The following is a 17,364-nucleotide window of genomic DNA, read 5'->3' on the forward strand; positions in this document are numbered from 1 at the left end:
TGTTGGCCTTGCAAGACTTGACTGCCCACAAGGTCCCCAGCGCTCCCCTCTCTGCCCTTTGGCCACTTCTCCCATCTGCAGCCGCCTGACAGACCCAGCTGGGACACAGGCTGCCTGCCGCCCAGACTTCTGCTCTCTTCTCCCGCTGCCCTCTGTCACATCCCGCAAGTTCTCACGTCACCTCCCGGAGGTTCTCACGTCACCTCCCGGAGGTTCCCATCTCACGTACAGCTGACTTCAGACCGGGGCAGGGCCTCACCAGGGGCCCGCTCGTCTTCTCTGCAGCCTTCCCAGCTGCTCTCCTTGATGACCTCATGACACCTGCCTGCTCCTGGCCAATCCCATTGCTCTCATGCCATGACCTCACAAGCAGCAGCCCAACTCTCTTGGCTTCGCCTGCCTCTACTAGCCCTTCCCACTGCCTGAGCTCTTGGCCGGGCCACTTTGGACTGTCTGAGATGCACTTGATGACGTCACAGTGTCTGCCTGACCACTGCCGCAAGGCACTCAGGTCGCTGCCGTGGAAACGGCATCACAATCCACCTCCCAGCCACGCCCGTCATCTTCACCTTCCTCTGCATCTCCCCTCTCGCAAGCTCTGGAGCACTGCCCTGGGAGTGAAAATTCCTCCTCCTCAGGGCCAATTTCCACCATCCAAGCAGCACCGTCACACCGTTGGCCTTCACTCAGCATCACCACACCCCACATCCCTACCTTCCTGGCAGAACGTACCTGCGGGCTCACGCAGCCCCATGCTCCCTCCGCTGCGAGCCTGGCCTTTGGGCGTGCCCGCGCTCACAGATATTACCCACTTGGCAGTTCCAAGCCTGGCTCTCTCCAGATCCTGCTGGCGCCCCCCTCCTCCTCGCTAGCCCCACCTCACCAGCAAAGCACGTACGCCCAAACACACACACACGCGCGCGCGCGCGCGCGCGTACACCCCCGCCCCCAGAGTGAGCCCAGGAAAGGTAAAAGGGAGACAAGACATGGCTTGAGAGGAAGGCACTTTTATAGGTAAAGCAGGAGCTGCACACGCAAACAATGCAAAATGAGGCCTTCCTTCGCTGCCTCCCACCAGCAGGCCGATGTTTAGCCATTGAAAGGAAAGCAGGGCTTCAGCCCTCCTAACGGCTACTTCGGAAGATAAACGCCATCACTCTGAACATCCGCGCTTCCGTCGTCTCAGCCCAGCTTCCGTTGCTCAGCACCACGTCCTATGCTCTGGCATAGCCCTTGGTCACTTGGGCTCAGCTGTCCCAGCCGCGTCCCCTACCAACTTCTCGTGCACCCCCAGCCTACTGCCTGGCGGGGCAGCGTCAGAAGCAGAAAAGGCCTTAGCGCTGCGCAAGCACTCATCAGCAAGAACAAACACATCCCCGTTATCAACACTCTTCTCGGCACAAATCTAAACCACAATGCCATACGAACTACTCGGAAGAGAACTCCACCCCAGCTGAAACCAGGACAAGAAGCAGGACAGACCACGGCCATCAGGCGCGGGCTTTGGCCAGAGCAGCACTCACCACACCCTCCCCACGGGCACCTGGCCCCTTCAGCCCCCCTCCTCACCCCTCTTCCACAGGCTGCTCCTTCCGCCATTCACCCTCAGCCCTCCCTTGCTCTGCCCCGCTGGCCTCCCCAACTCATCGCCCCCCCTCAGAAATTACTTCTTCCTCAACGCTCTCAGCTTTTCTCCATTTCCACCCAAAATCGGTACTTTGCATAGCGTTGCCTAGCTCCTCCGGGGCTTCAGTGGCATCACTGATGCCATCACCCAAGGCATCCGTGTTGGCCTTGCAAGACTTGACTGCCCACAAGGTCCCCAGCGCTCCCCTCTCTGCCCTTTGGCCACTTCTCCCATCTGCAGCCGCCTGACAGACCCAGCTGGGACACAGGCTGCCTGCCGCCCAGACTTCTGCTCTCTTCTCCCGCTGCCCTCTGTCACATCCCGCAAGTTCTCACGTCACCTCCCGGAGGTTCTCACGTCACCTCCCGGAGGTTCCCATCTCACGTACAGCTGACTTCAGACCGGGGCAGGGCCTCACCAGGGGCCCGCTCGTCTTCTCTGCAGCCTTCCCAGCTGCTCTCCTTGATGACCTCATGACACCTGCCTGCTCCTGGCCAATCCCATTGCTCTCATGCCATGACCTCACAAGCAGCAGCCCAACTCTCTTGGCTTCGCCTGCCTCTACTAGCCCTTCCCACTGCCTGAGCTCTTGGCCGGGCCACTTTGGACTGTCTGAGATGCACTTGATGACGTCACAGTGTCTGCCTGACCACTGCCGCAAGGCACTCAGGTCGCTGCCGTGGAAACGGCATCACAATCCACCTCCCAGCCACGCCCGTCATCTTCACCTTCCTCTGCATCTCCCCTCTCGCAAGCTCTGGAGCACTGCCCTGGGAGTGAAAATTCCTCCTCCTCAGGGCCAATTTCCACCATCCAAGCAGCACCGTCACACCGTTGGCCTTCACTCAGCATCACCACACCCCACATCCCTACCTTCCTGGCAGAACGTACCTGCGGGCTCACGCAGCCCCATGCTCCCTCCGCTGCGAGCCTGGCCTTTGGGCGTGCCCGCGCTCACAGATATTACCCACTTGGCAGTTCCAAGCCTGGCTCTCTCCAGATCCTGCTGGCGCCCCCCTCCTCCTCGCTAGCCCCACCTCACCAGCAAAGCACGTACGCCCAAACACACACACACGCGCGCGCGCGCGCGCGTACACCCCCGCCCCCAGAGTGAGCCCAGGAAAGGTAAAAGGGAGACAAGACATGGCTTGAGAGGAAGGCACTTTCATAGGTAAAGCAGGAGCTGCACACGCAAACAATGCAAAATGAGGCCTTCCTTCACTGCCTCCCACCAGCAGGCCGATGTTTAGCCATTGAAAGGAAAGCAGGGCTTCAGCCCTCCTAACGGCTACTTCGGAAGATAAACGCCATCACTCTGAACATCCGCGCTTCCGTCGTCTCAGCCCAGCTTCCGTTGCTCAGCACCACGTCCTATGCTCTGGCATAGCCCTTGGTCACTTGGGCTCAGCTGTCCCAGCCGCGTCCCCTACCAACTTCTCGTGCACCCCCAGCCTACTGCCTGGCGGGGCAGCGTCAGAAGCAGAAAAGGCCTTAGCGCTGCGCAAGCACTCATCAGCAAGAACAAACACATCCCCGTTATCAACACTCTTCTCGGCACAAATCTAAACCACAATGCCATACGAACTACTCGGAAGAGAACTCCACCCCAGCTGAAACCAGGACAAGAAGCAGGACAGACCACGGCCATCAGGCGCGGGCTTTGGCCAGAGCAGCACTCACCACACCCTCCCCACGGGCACCTGGCCCCTTCAGCCCCCCTCCTCACCCCTCTTCCACAGGCTGCTCCTTCCGCCATTCACCCTCAGCCCTCCCTTGCTCTGCCCCGCTGGCCTCCCCAACTCATCGCCCCCCCTCAGAAATTACTTCTTCCTCAACGCTCTCAGCTTTTCTCCATTTCCACCCAAAATCGGTACTTTGCATAGCGTTGCCTAGCTCCTCCGGGGCTTCAGTGGCATCACTGATGCCATCACCCAAGGCATCCGTGTTGGCCTTGCAAGACTTGACTGCCCACAAGGTCCCCAGCGCTCCCCTCTCTGCACTTTGGCCACTTCTCCCATCTGCAGCCGCCTGACAGACCCAGCTGGGACACAGGCTGCCTGCCGCCCAGACTTCTGCTCTCTTCTCCCGCTGCCCTCTGTCACATCCCGCAAGTTCTCACGTCACCTCCCGGAGGTTCTCACGTCACCTCCCGGAGGTTCCCATCTCACGTACAGCTGACTTCAGACCGGGGCAGGGCCTCACCAGGGGCCCGCTCGTCTTCTCTGCAGCCTTCCCAGCTGCTCTCCTTGATGACCTCATGACACCTGCCTGCTCCTGGCCAATCCCATTGCTCTCATGCCATGACCTCACAAGCAGCAGCCCAACTCTCTTGGCTTCGCCTGCCTCTACTAGCCCTTCCCACTGCCTGAGCTCTTGGCCGGGCCACTTTGGACTGTCTGAGATGCACTTGATGACGTCACAGTGTCTGCCTGACCACTGCCGCAAGGCACTCAGGTCGCTGCCGTGGAAACGGCATCACAATCCACCTCCCAGCCACGCCCGTCATCTTCACCTTCCTCTGCATCTCCCCTCTCGCAAGCTCTGGAGCACTGCCCTGGGAGTGAAAATTCCTCCTCCTCAGGGCCAATTTCCACCATCCAAGCAGCACCGTCACACCGTTGGCCTTCCCTCAGCATCACCACACCCCACATCCCTACCTTCCTGGCAGAACGTACCTGCGGGCTCACGCAGCCCCATGCTCCCTCCGCTGCGAGCCTGGCCTTTGGGCGTGCCCGCGCTCACAGATATTACCCACTTGGCAGTTCCAAGCCTGGCTCTCTCCAGATCCTGCTGGCGCCCCCCTCCTCCTCGCTAGCCCCACCTCACCAGCAAAGCACGTACGCCCAAACACACACACACGCGCGCGCGCGTACACCCCCGCCCCCAGAGTGAGCCCAGGAAAGGTAAAAGGGAGACAAGACATGGCTTGAGAGGAAGGCACTTTCATAGGTAAAGCAGGAGCTGCACACGCAAACAATGCAAAATGAGGCCTTCCTTCACTGCCTCCCACCAGCAGGCCGATGTTTAGCCATTGAAAGGAAAGCAGGGCTTCAGCCCTCCTAACGGCTACTTCGGAAGATAAACGCCATCACTCTGAACATCCGCGCTTCCGTCGTCTCAGCCCAGCTTCCGTTGCTCAGCACCACGTCCTATGCTCTGGCATAGCCCTTGGTCACTTGGGCTCAGCTGTCCCAGCCGCGTCCCCTACCAACTTCTCGTGCACCCCCAGCCTACTGCCTGGCGGGGCAGCGTCAGAAGCAGAAAAGGCCTTAGCGCTGCGCAAGCACTCATCAGCAAGAACAAACACATCCCCGTTATCAACACTCTTCTCGGCACAAATCTAAACCACAATGCCATACGAACTACTCGGAAGAGAACTCCACCCCAGCTGAAACCAGGACAAGAAGCAGGACAGACCACGGCCATCAGGCGCGGGCTTTGGCCAGAGCAGCACTCACCACACCCTCCCCACGGGCACCTGGCCCCTTCAGCCCCCCTCCTCACCCCTCTTCCACAGGCTGCTCCTTCCGCCATTCACCCTCAGCCCTCCCTTGCTCTGCCCCGCTGGCCTCCCCAACTCATCGCCCCCCCTCAGAAATTACTTCTTCCTCAACGCTCTCAGCTTTTCTCCATTTCCACCCAAAATCGGTACTTTGCATAGCGTTGCCTAGCTCCTCCGGGGCTTCAGTGGCATCACTGATGCCATCACCCAAGGCATCCGTGTTGGCCTTGCAAGACTTGACTGCCCACAAGGTCCCCAGCGCTCCCCTCTCTGCACTTTGGCCACTTCTCCCATCTGCAGCCGCCTGACAGACCCAGCTGGGACACAGGCTGCCTGCCGCCCAGACTTCTGCTCTCTTCTCCCGCTGCCCTCTGTCACATCCCGCAAGTTCTCACGTCACCTCCCGGAGGTTCTCACGTCACCTCCCGGAGGTTCCCATCTCACGTACAGCTGACTTCAGACCGGGGCAGGGCCTCACCAGGGGCCCGCTCGTCTTCTCTGCAGCCTTCCCAGCTGCTCTCCTTGATGACCTCATGACACCTGCCTGCTCCTGGCCAATCCCATTGCTCTCATGCCATGACCTCACAAGCAGCAGCCCAACTCTCTTGGCTTCGCCTGCCTCTACTAGCCCTTCCCACTGCCTGAGCTCTTGGCCGGGCCACTTTGGACTGTCTGAGATGCACTTGATGACGTCACAGTGTCTGCCTGACCACTGCCGCAAGGCACTCAGGTCGCTGCCGTGGAAACGGCATCACAATCCACCTCCCAGCCACGCCCGTCATCTTCACCTTCCTCTGCATCTCCCCTCTCGCAAGCTCTGGAGCACTGCCCTGGGAGTGAAAATTCCTCCTCCTCAGGGCCAATTTCCACCATCCAAGCAGCACCGTCACACCGTTGGCCTTCCCTCAGCATCACCACACCCCACATCCCTACCTTCCTGGCAGAACGTACCTGCGGGCTCACGCAGCCCCATGCTCCCTCCGCTGCGAGCCTGGCCTTTGGGCGTGCCCGCGCTCACAGATATTACCCACTTGGCAGTTCCAAGCCTGGCTCTCTCCAGATCCTGCTGGCGCCCCCCTCCTCCTCGCTAGCCCCACCTCACCAGCAAAGCACGTACGCCCAAACACACACACACGCGCGCGCGCGCGCGCGTACACCCCCGCCCCCAGAGTGAGCCCAGGAAAGGTAAAAGGGAGACAAGACATGGCTTGAGAGGAAGGCACTTTCATAGGTAAAGCAGGAGCTGCACACGCAAACACAATGCAAAATGAGGCCTTCCTTCACTGCCTCCCACCAGCAGGCCGATGTTTAGCCATTGAAAGGAAAGCAGGGCTTCAGCCCTCCTAACGGCTACTTCGGAAGATAAACGCCATCACTCTGAACATCCGCGCTTCCGTCGTCTCAGCCCAGCTTCCGTTGCTCAGCACCACGTCCTATGCTCTGGCATAGCCCTTGGTCACTTGGGCTCAGCTGTCCCAGCCGCGTCCCCTACCAACTTCTCGTGCACCCCCAGCCTACTGCCTGGCGGGGCAGCGTCAGAAGCAGAAAAGGCCTTAGCGCTGCGCAAGCACTCATCAGCAAGAACAAACACATCCCCGTTATCAACACTCTTCTCGGCACAAATCTAAACCACAATGCCATACGAACTACTCGGAAGAGAACTCCACCCCAGCTGAAACCAGGACAAGAAGCAGGACAGACCACGGCCATCAGGCGCGGGCTTTGGCCAGAGCAGCACTCACCACACCCTCCCCACGGGCACCTGGCCCCTTCAGCCCCCCTCCTCACCCCTCTTCCACAGGCTGCTCCTTCCGCCATTCACCCTCAGCCCTCCCTTGCTCTGCCCCGCTGGCCTCCCCAACTCATCGCCCCCCCTCAGAAATTACTTCTTCCTCAACGCTCTCAGCTTTTCTCCATTTCCACCCAAAATCGGTACTTTGCATAGCGTTGCCTAGCTCCTCCGGGGCTTCAGTGGCATCACTGATGCCATCACCCAAGGCATCCGTGTTGGCCTTGCAAGACTTGACTGCCCACAAGGTCCCCAGCGCTCCCCTCTCTGCCCTTTGGCCACTTCTCCCATCTGCAGCCGCCTGACAGACCCAGCTGGGACACAGGCTGCCTGCCGCCCAGACTTCTGCTCTCTTCTCCCGCTGCCCTCTGTCACATCCCGCAAGTTCTCACGTCACCTCCCGGAGGTTCTCACGTCACCTCCCGGAGGTTCCCATCTCACGTACAGCTGACTTCAGACCGGGGCAGGGCCTCACCAGGGGCCCGCTCGTCTTCTCTGCAGCCTTCCCAGCTGCTCTCCTTGATGACCTCATGACACCTGCCTGCTCCTGGCCAATCCCATTGCTCTCATGCCATGACCTCACAAGCAGCAGCCCAACTCTCTTGGCTTCGCCTGCCTCTACTAGCCCTTCCCACTGCCTGAGCTCTTGGCCGGGCCACTTTGGACTGTCTGAGATGCACTTGATGACGTCACAGTGTCTGCCTGACCACTGCCGCAAGGCACTCAGGTCGCTGCCGTGGAAACGGCATCACAATCCACCTCCCAGCCACGCCCGTCATCTTCACCTTCCTCTGCATCTCCCCTCTCGCAAGCTCTGGAGCACTGCCCTGGGAGTGAAAATTCCTCCTCCTCAGGGCCAATTTCCACCATCCAAGCAGCACCGTCACACCGTTGGCCTTCACTCAGCATCACCACTCCCCACATCCCTACCTTCCTGGCAGAACGTACCTGCGGGCTCACGCAGCCCCATGCTCCCTCCGCTGCGAGCCTGGCCTTTGGGCGTGCCCGCGCTCACAGAAATTACCCACTTGGCAGTTCCAAGCCTGGCTCTCTCCAGATCCTGCTGGCGCCCCCCTCCTCCTCGCTAGCCCCACCTCACCAGCAAAGCACGTACGCCCAAACACACACACACGCGCGCGCGCGCACGCGTACACCCCCGCCCCCAGAGTGAGCCCAGGAAAGGTAAAAGGGAGACAAGACATGGCTTGAGAGAAGGCACTTTCATAGGTAAAGCAGGAGCTGCACACGCAAACAATGCAAAATGAGACTGAGTCCCGCCGGAGCCGGGTAGACCTGGCAGCCGCTCCGGGGACCGGAGCCGGGTAGACCTGGCAGCCGCTCCGGGGACCGGAGCCGGGTAGACATGGCAGACGCTCCCGCGACCGGAGCCGGGTAGACCTGGCAGCCGGCTCGGGGACCGGAGCCGGGTAGACCTGGCAGTTGCTCCGGGGACCGGAGCCGGGTACACCTGGCAGCCGCTCCGGGGACCAGAGCCGGGTAGACCTGGCAGCCGGCTCGGGGACCGGAGCCGGGTAGACCTGGCAGCCGCTCCCGGGACCGGAGCCGGGTAGACCTGGCAGCCGCTCCCGGGACCGGAGCCGGGTAGACCTGGCAGCCGCTCCCGGGACCGGAGCCGGGTAGACCTGGCAGCCGCTCCGGGGACCGGAGCCGGGTAGACCTGGCAGCCGCTCCCGGGACCGGAGCCGGGTCGACCTGGCAGCCGCTCCCGGGACCGGAGCCGGGTAGACCTGGCAGCCGCTCCCGGGACCGGAGCCGGGTAGACCTGGCAGCCGCTCCCGCGACCGGAGCCGGGCAGACCTGGCAGCCGGCTCGGGGACCGGAGCCGGGTAGACCTGGCAGCCGCTCCGGGGACCGGAGCCGGGTAGACCTGGCAGCCGGCTCGGGGACCGGAGCCGGGTAGACCTGGCAGCCGCCCCCGCGACCGGAGCCGGGTAGACCTGGCAGCCGGCTCGGGGACCGGAGCCGGGTAGACCTGGCGGCCGCTCCGGGGACCGGAGCCGGGTAGACCTGGCAGCCGCTCCTGGGACCGGAGCCCGGTAGACCTGGCAGCCGCTCCGGGGACCGGAGCCGGGTAGACCTGGCAGCCGCTCCGGGGACCGGAGCCGGGCAGACCTGGCAGCCGCTCCCGGGACCGGAGCCGGGCAGACCTGGCAGCTGCTCCGGGGACCGGAGCCGGGTCGACCTGGGAGCCACTCCGACGACCGGAGCCGGGCAGACCTGGCAGCCGGCTCGGGGACCGGAGCCGGGTAGACCTGGCAGCCACTCCCGCGACCGGAGCCGGGTAGACCTGGCAGCCGGCTCGGGGACCGGAGCCGGGTAGACCTGGCAGCCGCCCCCGCGACCGGAGCCGGGTAGACCTGGCAGCCGCTCCCGCGACCGGAGCCGTGTAGACCTGGCAGCCGCTCCGGGGACTGGAGCCGGGCAGACCTGGCAGCCGCTCCCGGGAACGGAGCCGGGTAGACCTGGCAGCCGCTCCGGGGACCGGAGCCGGGTAGACCTGGCAGCCGCTCCCGGGACCGGAGCCGGGTAGACCTGGCAGCCGCTCCGGGGACCGGAGCCGGGTACACCTGGCAGCCGCTCCGGGGACCGGAGCCGGGCTGACCTGGCAGCCGCTCCCGGGACCGGAGCCGGGTAGACCTGGCAGCCGGCTCGGGGACCGGAGCCGGGTAGACCTGGCAGCCGCTCCGGGGACCGGAGCCGGGTAGACCTGGCAGCCGCTCCTCGCTCCAGGAGCCAGCTGGACCGGGCAGTCGCTCCTTGCTCCAGGAGCCGGCTGGACCGGGAGGCCCGGTTGGTCCCAGCCGGGGTTGCGGGGTGTTGGGGCTGTGTTTTTTTCTTCCCCCCCCCCTTTTGGTATGGAAACTCGGAAGCAAGTTTGAATGAACTGTTTTCGCAGCAGAATGCCTTTTTTTGCTTTTGGTAGAAAAAATAGATAGTAACAGACTCTTTTTGTTGTTGGTTTTTTTTTTTTTCTTTTGTTTTGCTTTTCTTGTTAAAAAGCCGTCGCTTGCCACCCTCAATCAGGCACGCTTGCGCCCCCCCCCCCCCCCCCCCCGCGGCCCCCCCCCCCCCCCCGCACCCCCGCCTCCGTGGCGTCCGCCAAGGAGACTTCAGAACCGGGCACCCCTAGTCGGGTCCAGGTCCCGGCGGTTGCCGGGCACTCGCCGGCTTTTGTTTGTTCGTTTTGGGTTGTAGGCTGGTTTTCTGGTTGGGGGGGGGGGGGGGGGGGTGGCGGCGGCGGCTGCGGGGGCGGCGGTGGTGGTTCGTGTTTTTTTTTTGTCTTGCCATCGCTATATTTCGTTTTGACTTTTTTATTTTTCCTATGAAACACAGCACGTTAAAATATGTGCCTGCCGTCCTACAGACAGCACCCCCCCCGCCCCGCCCCGACGCGCGCGCTCCCCCTCCCTCCGTGCGCTGCCGTTCCGGGGCGGGTGGGTGCTGCCTCGCTGAGCGCAGACTGTCTGGCGCCCCGGGGGGTTGTTTTTGATCAGCCGCGCGCCCTGCGCAGGCGCGCCGGCCCCCGTTACCTGGCAACCGGCCTCCCCCGCCCGCGCGTAAAGGGCGGTGGTTCCCGCCGGAGCAACGGTCCCGCGCTCAGTGGCGGCGGCGGCAGGGGAAGGGGAAGGGGTGGGGTGGGGTGGGGTGGGGTGGGGTGGGGTGGGGTGCGGTGCGGGCGCAAGGGCAGGCGAGAGCGGTCGGCGAGCAGGCGGGGAGCCTGGCGCGGGGGGGGGCGCCGCCTCTTATCGGAGAAGGTTTCTGTTCGGGTCGGTTGGGGATTTTTTCCCCCCTTCCTTTCTTCCCCCGCCCCCGCGCCTTCGTTTCACTTTCCACCCGCGGCGGGGGGCGGGCAGGCGTGCAGCAGGGCGAGCGAGCAGAAAGGCAGGCAGGAGCCGGGGCACGGGCAGGGCAGGGTAGGGACTCGGCAGCCGCGGTGAGAGACCGGCACGCCGCCGGGATTCCCCTCTGCCGCCCGGCACGGAGCCGGCAGGGACGCCGCCGGGTCCTAGAGTCTCCCGCCTGCCTTTCCCGGCGCGGCAAACCTGCCGGCGGCTAGGCGGCGGGGGGGGGGGGGGGTGTGGGGGGGGGGGTGGTGGTGGTGGTGGTGGTGGTGTGTCGGCGGGCTAGGGCGGGGGGGCTATCTGCGCGCACATATGGCGACAGGCGAGGCGGGCGGGCGGGCGGGGCAGCGCGCAAGCACCAAGCAGCAGCAGCAAGCAGCAGCAAGCAGCAGCCAGCAGCACGGGCAGGGCAGGGTAGGGACTCGGCAGCCGCGGTGAGAGACCGGCACGCCGCCGGGATTCCCCTCTGCCGCCCGGCACGGAGCCGGCAGGGCCGCCGCCGCGTCTTAGAGTCTCCCGCCTGCCTTTCCCGGCGCGGCAAACCTGCCGGCGGCTCGGCGGCGGCGGCGGCGGGGCGGGTTGGCGGGCTGGGGCGGGGGGCTGTCTGTGCGCACGTGTGGCGGCAGGCGAGGCGGGCGGGCGTGGTGGGGGGGGTGGGGGGGGCGGCGGGGGGAGCGCGCAAGCACCAAGCGGCAGCAGCAAGCAGCAGCAGCAGCAAGCAGCACGGGCAGGGCAGGGTAGGGACTCGGCAGCACGCCGCCGGGATTCCCCTCTGCCGCCCGGCACGGAGCCGGCAGGGACGCCGCCGGGTCCTAGATTCTCCCGCCTGCCTTTCCAGGCGCGGCAAACCTGCCGGCGGCTAGGCGGCGGGGGGCGGGGCGGGGGGGGGGGGGTCGGTGTGTCGGCGGGCTGGGGCGGGGGGCTGTCTTTGCGCACGTGTGGCAGCAGGCGAGGCGGGCGGGGGGGGGGGTCGGCGGCGGGAAAGCGCGGGTTCTGCGTGTGTGCGTGTGCACACGCGTGTGGCAGCGGGCGGGGCGGGGCTGCACGAGTCGTGGCGGCGGGGGGGGGGGCGGGCTCCGTGTGTGTGCGCGGCAGGGGAGCGCGGGGGTGTGCGGTGCGCGGCGGCGGGCGGGGTGGGCGTGGCTGCCCGCGTGTCTGGGCGCGCGCACGTGTGGCGGCGGGCGAGGGGTTCGGGCCGGGGGGCTGTCGGGGGGGTGGGTGGGGTGTGGGGGTGTGGGGATGGTGGTGTGTGCATGCGGCGGCGGGCGGGGAGGGACGGGGCGTTCGGGCCGGGGTCCCGTTTCGGGTTGCGTGCACGCGCGCACGCGGGAAGAAACGAAAAGGGTTTGTAACGCTGTCCCTAACGCCGCCCTCTCTGTTACAGGCCAGGCCCTGTCAACGTCTGGCCTGCGCCCATGCCTTTCTGCGGGCGACACGCTCGGCTCGGCTGCCGGTCGCACCCGTCCCTGGGAAAGCAGCAGCAGCAAGCAGCAGCAGCAGCAGCCGCGTGCCTCGGCCTGCGCAGAGAGCCAGGTCCCCAGGGTTGGCTCCGGCGGCCGGGCGGCAGGGCCCCGGCCCAGGGTGGCGGGGAGGCAGGCCGCACTCGTAACAAGGGGCCGTCAGCAGTCGCGTCGCCAGCGGGATGCGTTTGAGCGGTGAGTACTGCCGAGAGGACGACGGGCCCGGCGGCCTCGGGGGAACGAACCGCGCAGGTGGGTGCGGTCCTTTGCGGCCCGGGCCTCGGGCCTGTCGGCCACGGGAGCTCCTCGTCTCTGAGGAGGCTCGGGCAAGTTGGCTTGCGGCCGCAGGGCCCGTTAGGTCAGGCAGCCGACAGCCTGCGAGATTTTGGAGGCCGGCCGCGTCCTTTGAGAGGCCCTCTCGGGGCGGTAAGCCCCTCCCGGGTAACGTGGCCGGGGGGGGGAGCGCGCAAAAAAGTAAGCGTCCAGCGCGAACGAGTGGAGTGATGGCCCGGGCTTTTCTCCGCTCCGGCCAGGCCTCCGGGAGAAGGCGCGGAAGGCGGAAGGGGCTTTCGGCCCCCGGCGGAAAGCGGCTCGGCCCGACGCCCCGGGAGGCCGGGCCCCCGCAGGGACGGCGGCCCGGCGACCGCCCGACGCGGCCTGCGCCGGGAGGCACCCGATCAGGTACCGGGTTCACGGCCCAGGCCGACGGCGGGCCGGCAGGTAGGCCGCGCGCAGCGCGCGGGCACGAAAGAAGGGTGCGGGGCGAACCAGTGACGGCCCGTGCTTTTCTCCGCTCCGGCCAGGCCTCCGGGAGAAGGCGCGGAAGGCGGAAGGGGCTTTCGGCCCCCGGCGGAAAGCGGCTCGGCCCGACGCCCCGGGAGGCCGGGCCCCCGCAGGGACGGCGGCCCGGCGACCGCCCGACGCGGCCTGCGCCGGGAGGCACCCGATCAGGTACCGGGTTCACGGCCCAGGCCGACGGCGGGCCGGCAGGTAGGCCGCGCGCGCACGAAAGAAGGGTGCGGGGGCGAACCAGTGACGGCCCGTGCTTTTCTCCGCTCCGGCCAGGCCTCCGGGAGAAGGCGTGGAAGGCGGAAGGGGCTTTCGGCCCCCGGCGGAAAGCGGCTCGGCCCGATGCCCCGGGAGGCCGGGCCCCCCGCAGGGACGGCGGCCCGGCGACCGCCCGACGCGGCCTGCGCCGGGAGGCACCCGATCAGGTACCGGGTTCACGGCCCAGGCCGACGGCGGGCCGGCAGGTAGGCCGCGCGGCGCGCGCGGGCACGAAAGAAGGGTGCGGGGCGAACCAGTGACGGCCCCTGCTTTTCTCCGCTCCGGCCAGGCCTCCGGGAGAAGGCGCGGAAGGCGGAAGGGGCTTTCGGCCCCCGGCGGAAAGCGGCTCGGCCCGACGCCCCGGGAGGCCGGGCCCCCGCAGGGACGGCGGCCCGGCGACCGCCCGACGCGGCCTGCGCCGGGAGGCACCCGATCAGGTACCGGGTTCACGGCCCAGGCCGACGGCGGGCCGGCAGGTAGGCCGCGCTCCTAACAGGGGGCCGTCGGCGGTCGCGTGCGTCGCCAAGCGGGATGCGTTCGAGCGGTGAGTACTGCCGCGAAGACGGGCCCGGCGGCCTCGGGGGGGGACGAACCGCGCAGGCGGGTGCGGTCCTTCGCGGCCCGGGCCTCGGGCCAGTCGGCCACGGGAGCTCCTCGTCTCTGAGGAGGCTCGGGCGAAGTCGGCCTGCGGCCGGCAGGGCCCGTTGGGCCTGGCGGCCGACCGACCTTCTCCGGAGGCCTGCGAGACCTCGGAGGCCGGCCGCGTCCTTTGCAGAGGCCCTCTCGGGGCGGAAGCCCCTCCCGGGAATCGCGCCGGGGGGGGCTGCGGGGGGGGGGGGGGGGGGGGGGGGCGGTGCGGGGGGGCGCTATTAGCTGTATCGTTCGTAAGCGATTAACGGTTACGAAATTAATCGGTAAATAGTAAATAATAAAACGTAAACGGTATCACAGTTTATAATGAGTTGTGTAATTATTTATTTAGCGTCGCGGCGAGGCCACCAGCGGTAAAGTGCGTAGCAGACACGCTAACCGCCTGTCGCTAATTGATTAACCGAGGTATACGCCGACGGTTAAGTAAGTAACGGCGGGGGGGGGGGGGGGGGGAGGCCGCGGGCACCAACACAAATGAACAAACATACAAACAAAACAACAACAACAAAAAAAAAACAGAAACAAAAACAAACCTGCAAAAAACAACAAAAACCCAAAAAGGAAAAACCCCCAGCCCTGCTCCACCACACAAAGGCAAACCCCTGATCCGGGCAGGGAGGCCACGTCTACCCGCGCTGTGGGCACGGAGGCCAGGTCTACCCGTGCTCCGGGCACTTGGGCTGCTGCCTGCGCCGCGGCTGACGGGTCTAACGGGCGGGGCCGCGGCGGACAGGTCTACCCGGCGGGGCCGCGGCGGACAGGTCTACCCGGCGGGCCCCGGCTGACAGGTCTACCCGCCCGGCCCGCGGCTGACAGGTCTACCCGCCCGGCCCGCGGCTGACAGGTCTACCCGCCCGGCCCGCGGCTGACAGGTCTACCCGCCCGGCCCCGGCTGACAGGTCTACCCGCCCGGCCCCGGCTGACAGGTCTACCCGGCGCGCCCGCAGCTGACAGGTCTACCCGCCCGGCCCGCGGCTGACAGGTCTACCCGCCCGGCCCGCGGCTGACAGGTCTACCCGCCCGGCCCCGGCTGACAGGTCTACCCGGCGGGCCCCGGCTGACAGGTCTACCCGCCCGGCCGGGGCACTTGGGCTGCTGCCTGCGCTGCGGCTGACAGGTCTACCCGCCCGGCCCCGGCTGACAGGTCTACCCGCCCGGCCCCGGATGACAGGTCTACCCGGCGCGCCCGCGGCTGACAGGTCTACCCGCCCGGCCCCGGCTGACAGGTCTACCCGCCCGGCCCGCGGCTGACAGGTCTACCCGCCCGGCCCGCGGCTGACAGGTCTACCCGGCGGGCCCGCGGGTGGCAGGTCTACCCGCCCGGCCGGGGCACTTGGGCTGCTGCCTGCGCTGCGGCTGACAGGTCTACCCGCCCGGCCCCGGATGACAGGTCTACCCGCCCGGCCCCGGATGACAGGTCTACCCGGCGCGCCCGCGGCTGACAGGTCTACCCGGCGCGCCCGCGGCTGACAGGTCTACCCGCCCGGCCGGGGCACTTGGGCTGCTGCCTGCGCTGCGGCTGACAGGTCTACCCGGCGCGCCCGCGGCTGACAGGTCTACCCGGCGCGCCCGCGGCTGACAGGTCTACCCGGCGCGCCCGCGGCTGACAGGTCTACCCGCCCGGCCCCGGCTGACAGGTCTACCCGCCCGGCCCCGGCTGACAGGTCTACCCGGCGCGCCCGCGGCTGACAGGTCTACCCGCCCGGCCCGCGGCTGACAGGTCTACCCGGCGCGCCCGCGGCTGACAGGTCTACCCGGCGCGCCCGCGGCTGACAGGTCTACCCGCCCGGCCCCGGCTGACAGGTCTACCCGGCGGGCCCGCGGGTGGCAGGTCTACCCGCCCGGCCGGGGCACTTGGGCTGCTGCCTGCGCTGCGGCTGACAGGTCTACCCGCCCGGCCCGCGGCTGACAGGTCTACCCGCCCGGCCCGCGGCTGACAGGTCTACCCGCCCGGCCCCGGCTGACAGGTCTACCCGCCCGGCCCGCGGCTGACAGGTCTACCCGCCCGGCCCGCGGCTGACAGGTCTACCCGCCCGGCCCGCGGCTGACAGGTCTACCCGCCCGGCCCCGGATGACAGGTCTACCCGCCCGGCCCCGGCTGACAGGTCTACCCGGCGCGCCCGTGGCTGACAGGTCTACCCGGCGCGCCCGCGGCTGACAGGTCTACCCGCCCGGCCGGGGCACTTGGGCTGCTGCCTGCGCTGCGGCTGACAGGTCTACCCGCCCGGCCCCGGATGACAGGTCTACCCGCCCGGCCCCGGATGACAGGTCTACCCGGCGCGCCCGCGGCTGACAGGTCTACCCGGCGCGCCCGCGGCTGACAGGTCTACCCGCCCGGCCGGGGCACTTGGGCTGCTGCCTGCGCTGCGGCTGACAGGTCTACCCGCCCGGCCCCGGATGACAGGTCTACCCGCCTGGCCCCGGATGACAGGTCTACCCGGCGCGCCCGCGGCTGACAGGTCTACCCGCCCGGCCCCGGCTGACAGGTCTACCCGGCGCGCCCGCGGCTGACAGGTCTACCCGCCCGGCCCCGGCTGACAGGTCTACCCGGCGCGCCCGCGGCTGACAGGTCTACCCGCCCGGCCCCGGCTGACAGGTCTACCCGGCGCGCCCGCGGCTGACAGGTCTACCCGCCCGGCCCGCGGCTGACAGGTCTACCCGGCGCGCCCGCGGCTGACAGGTCTACCCGGCGCGCCCGCGGCTGACAGGTCTACCCGCCCGGCCCCGGCTGACAGGTCTACCCGGCGGGCCCCGGCTGACAGGTCTACCCGCCCGGCCGGGGCACTTGGGCTGCTGCCTGCGCTGCGGCTGACAGGTCTACCCGCCCGGCCCGCGGCTGACAGGTCTACCCGCCCGGCCCCGGATGACAGGTCTACCCGCCCGGCCCGCGGCTGACAGGTCTACCCGCCCGGCCCGCGGCTGACAGGTCTACCCGCCCGGCCCCGGATGACAGGTCTACCCGCCCGGCCCCGGATGACAGGTCTACCCGGCGCGCCCGCGGCTGACAGGTCTACCCGGCGCGCCCGCGGCTGACAGGTCTACCCGCCCGGCCCCGGCTGACAGGTCTACCCGCCCGGCCCCGGATGACAGGTCTACCCGGCGCGCCCGCGGCTGACAGGTCTACCCGCCCGGCCCCGGCTGACAGGTCTACCCGCCCGGCCCGCGGCTGACAGGTCTACCCGCCCGGCCCGCGGCTGACAGGTCTACCCGGCGGGCCCGCGGGTGGCAGGTCTACCCGCCCGGCCGGGGCACTTGGGCTGCTGCCTGCGCTGCGGCTGACAGGTCTACCCGCCCGGCCCCGGCTGACAGGTCTACCCGCCCGGCCCCGGATGACAGGTCTAGCCGGCGCGCCCGCGGCTGACAGGTCTACCCGGCGCGCCCGCGGCTGACAGGTCTACCCGGCGCGCCCGCGGCTGACAGGTCTA

This window comes from Pelecanus crispus, unplaced genomic scaffold, assembly GCF_030463565.1.
Source record: "Pelecanus crispus isolate bPelCri1 unplaced genomic scaffold, bPelCri1.pri SCAFFOLD_87, whole genome shotgun sequence".
NCBI lineage: Eukaryota > Metazoa > Chordata > Aves > Pelecaniformes > Pelecanidae > Pelecanus > Pelecanus crispus.